Source organism: Triticum dicoccoides, chromosome 6A, assembly GCF_002162155.2.
Source record: "Triticum dicoccoides isolate Atlit2015 ecotype Zavitan chromosome 6A, WEW_v2.0, whole genome shotgun sequence".
NCBI lineage: Eukaryota > Viridiplantae > Streptophyta > Magnoliopsida > Poales > Poaceae > Triticum > Triticum dicoccoides.
The window spans coordinates 506,215,957-506,219,682 of record NC_041390.1 but is presented as its reverse complement, the minus strand read 5'-3'; the positions used below and the strand labels follow the sequence as shown (position 1 = coordinate 506,219,682).

The window sequence follows — 3,726 nt, the reverse complement described above, 5'->3', positions numbered from 1 at the left end:
GTTTCAAGGTTGCCCTATGCCCTGCTTATATTGGTTGCGCTGCCTCTGCTACGTCCCTCGACAGGCGATGTGGTACTAAACGAAACGAAAGTATGCCTCGCCTGGTGCTCGCTGCGGGTTTCCTGGATGAGGAGTTCGAATAGAAAGGACAGCGTCTATGGGCCTGTCGGTACCAACCGGGCTGTTTTTTATGGGTTGGACTGGAGGCCCATGCACCAGATGTATGGAGTCTGAAGCTGGCCCGTCAGACCGACATCAACGTGGAAGAAACCGTACGAGTAATCACACCTTCAAATGCTCAAAAAAAGAAAGAGTAATCACACGTTCAAAGGCATCCTTTCACAAAGATTTGACAAAACCCCTCAGAAGCTGAAGTTTGCACAGATTCTTCGATTCTTGGTCCTACTGTTGGTAGCAAAAGAACAATACTTGTTGGTCGGTACAAACATTGAAGGTGCTATCATGATGTTTTTACATCTTACGTTTAAGGCCCTACAAATATATGCATGTAATCACCTTAGACGTAAAAAAAGGCATAAAAAACAGTATTGTTTTAAAAAAAAGGAGGAATACACCCTAGCAAATTGTTGTCGATTGTTGTTATAATCAGTGCCAAACAAGAATGTAGTTTGGCTTCCAGCCCATAGTTGAACGCAGTATGGCTTCTCGAATCCACAAGTTGGCTCGAAAATGATGTGACACGGATCCATCTCAGAAATTTCTGTTAGTATGATTCCTTCAGGTTCTGTAGTAGCTCAACACGTAAGCAGTCAAATTCAGTGTACCATCATATCTTATTGTAGTACTACTATTACATAGAGAAGCCGTAAGCACGAAATTGAATAAAGAGATCACTTAAGAAAACAGATTTGTGACCAGATCATAGTATTCAGCATAAGAAAATGCACGTTCCTGTTTGTGACGCGGTAGTTCTACTAACAAGGAGATGGTGAAAAGAAAAAATACAGGTTGGCCAAATGGAGTGTGGTTTGTAGGCCAAAAGACCAAGGTGGCCTTGGAATTCATGACCTGGAAGTCAAGAATGAGGCCCTACTTAGTAAGTGGTTGTTTAAACTTCTTACCGAGGATGGTGTTTGGCAAACCATGCTGCGCAACAAGTATCTAGGTCAAAAGGCGGTGTCTCAGGCATATTGGAAACCTGGTGACTCGCACTTTTGGGCTGGCCTAATGGCAGCAAAGAAACATCTTTTTCGCTTTGGGTCTTTTGCGATAAAGGACGGGTCGGAGATTCGTTTTTGGGAAGACATCTGGCTAGACAATGCCAGTCTCCGAGAACAATATCCAGCCTTGTACAACATCGCTCGCGATAAGAATAAAACTATTGCGCAGGTGCTCAGTTCATTCCCGCCCAATATTTCTTTTAGGCGGGATTTGATTGGCCCCCGTCTTACGTCATGGCATAATCTTTTATCCCGTCTGGATTTGATCAATTTGACACAAGGTCGGGATGTGTTTCGCTGGAACCTTACTACATCGGGGTCTTTCACAGTAGACTCTATGTATCATGCGCTCACGCATTCTGAGGTACCAGTGAGTAATAACAAGAAAATCTGGAAGTCAAAGATTTCACTAAAAGTTAAAATCTTCATGTGGTATCTTCGTAGGGGAGTTGTTCTAACCAAAGACAACCTCGCACGACGCAACTGGCCAGGGAGTAAGATGTGTTGTTTTTGGACTCATGAAGAGACAATCAAACACCTCTTTTTCCAATGCAAGTTTGCACGTTCTACGTGGTCAGTCATCCAAATAGCGTCAAATTTGTATCCGCCCACAAGTGTCGCCAATATTTTTGGTCATTGGTTGGATGGTATTCCAAATAGGTTGAAAACGCTAATAAGGGTGGGAGCGTATGCCTTACTATGGTCGCTTTGGCTATGTAGAAATGATTTGGTTTTCAATAACAAAAATGCTTCTCCTTTGCAGGTTATTTTCCGTTGTACGCACTCGCTTCGTACGTGGTCTACGCTACAACGAGTGGAGTACCAACCACTGTTCAAGGCGGTGTGTATGCGGTTGGAGCAGGTGACTACGGAGGTTTTTACCCAACATGGGTGGCAGCATAATCTCCGGATCGGTCCACCACCCCTTTCGACATAGGCATAGTGTCGGTCTATATGACTCTACTGTCGCCCATTTGTCGTTTTTTCTTCCTTTCTTTTTATCAGACTTTAGGTGATTGGCTGTGTGCATCTTAGTTATGCAGAGGCCGGGTGTTACTCATAATGCTTTGTATCTTCTTGATGCTACTTTTTGAGATAATAAAAGCGCCCTTTATCGAAAAAAAAAGTTCTACTGACACAGCACATACTGAATTTGAGTTATTTGCAAATCAGTTTCAAACAGCTTGCATGAAGTTTTAAATTAGCACCTGATCAGTTAGATGGGCTAAAAGATTTCAGGAGTAAGTCTGGTTTCTGTAATTCAAAGAAACTTTGGTGATGCTTGATCTACAGAATTTAAAGAAATGGCCAGATGATGTAGGAGAACTGACAAGATCATGTTAAGAAAAGAAAAGAAAACTCAACTGGTACAAAGAAAAGATTAAAAAAGACACATCCTTAATATGATGAGTGGAAATTTTTATTTAACAAAAATGCTCAAATGGTAGCAGCTTCTATAAATAAGCTTGCCACAGCAAACATAGTTCTTTAGAAATGCAAAAGAATAATGAGCTGCGTATTATTGACATGGAAAGAAGCAGAATTGCATTCTCAAAGGACAGTAGCTTTGGCACCGAGCAGAGTCATCTGATCATACAGTTAATTAGCGGTCTACTAACCTGCATTCGACACAGAATGTTAGTGAAATCACCAGAATTTGCCAGCAAAATGAGATCCAAAAAAATTGATGGCATCATATATCCGCCACTTGTGTAGTGATACAGATTGTTTATATTGTAAATCGTGTATGTTGATCACCTATCCTGAGAGGGAGGGCAGAGGATCATTAGGATGCAGCGAAACAGGAAACCAACACTTCTGTTTTCGCAAATCTACAGAAGGCTCACCAGTCCTTGGCTAAGATCATGTCCAGATGGAGCCAGTGATTCATGCCGTTTGTTAATAACTAACTAAAAGTTGACACTAACGACCAAACCACAAATCAAAATGACCAAAACTTACAATTGATATTTGACAGGGGCCACGTGAACGCGTACCCCCTCTATAACAAATTATGATGTCCACTCTCCCTCAAAGGAAAGATGATAGGCCAGCACACTCACAAAGTGCAATTTGGGCCACTAGCCTGGTTCATGACTCTTCATGTTCAACTATAGACCCCGTCCAAGTAAGTATGTTTCAAGGTTGCCCTATGCGCTGGTTTTATAGAATGCGCTGCCTCCGCTCCCTCCTTGGAGGGGCGATGTGGTATTAAACCAAAACCAAAGAAAGCATGCCTCGCCTGGTGTTTGTTGCAGGTTTCCAGGACAAGGAATTCGAACAGGATACCTTGTATGGGCTTATCGGTACCAACCGGGCAGATTGGAATTAGCAAAGAGTCACCCGGGTCGATGTGGGCTGCTTTTTTTGGAAAAGGAGGTTATCCTCCGGCCTCTGCATCAGATCGATGCATGCGGCCATATTATTATGGGTTTTTATCATTTATGTCACTGGTTGTGTTTCACTACTCAGTTTTGCCATTAGAAATTACAACTGCTCAAAAATGCCATCGTTCCATGAGATGTTTTTTCAAAAATGCCATTAA

General features: G+C 42.3%; 1 non-coding gene across 1 annotated transcript; it reads right to left on the bottom strand.

Annotated features, from left to right (window-relative positions):
* Positions 1–3,155: 3,155 nt before the first annotated feature.
* On the bottom strand, positions 3,156–3,317 carry LOC119319892. Its single transcript, XR_005154711.1, has one exon. It is a non-coding gene; the product is annotated as a U1 spliceosomal RNA (small nuclear RNA).
* Between the last annotated feature and the right edge of the window lie 409 nt (positions 3,318–3,726).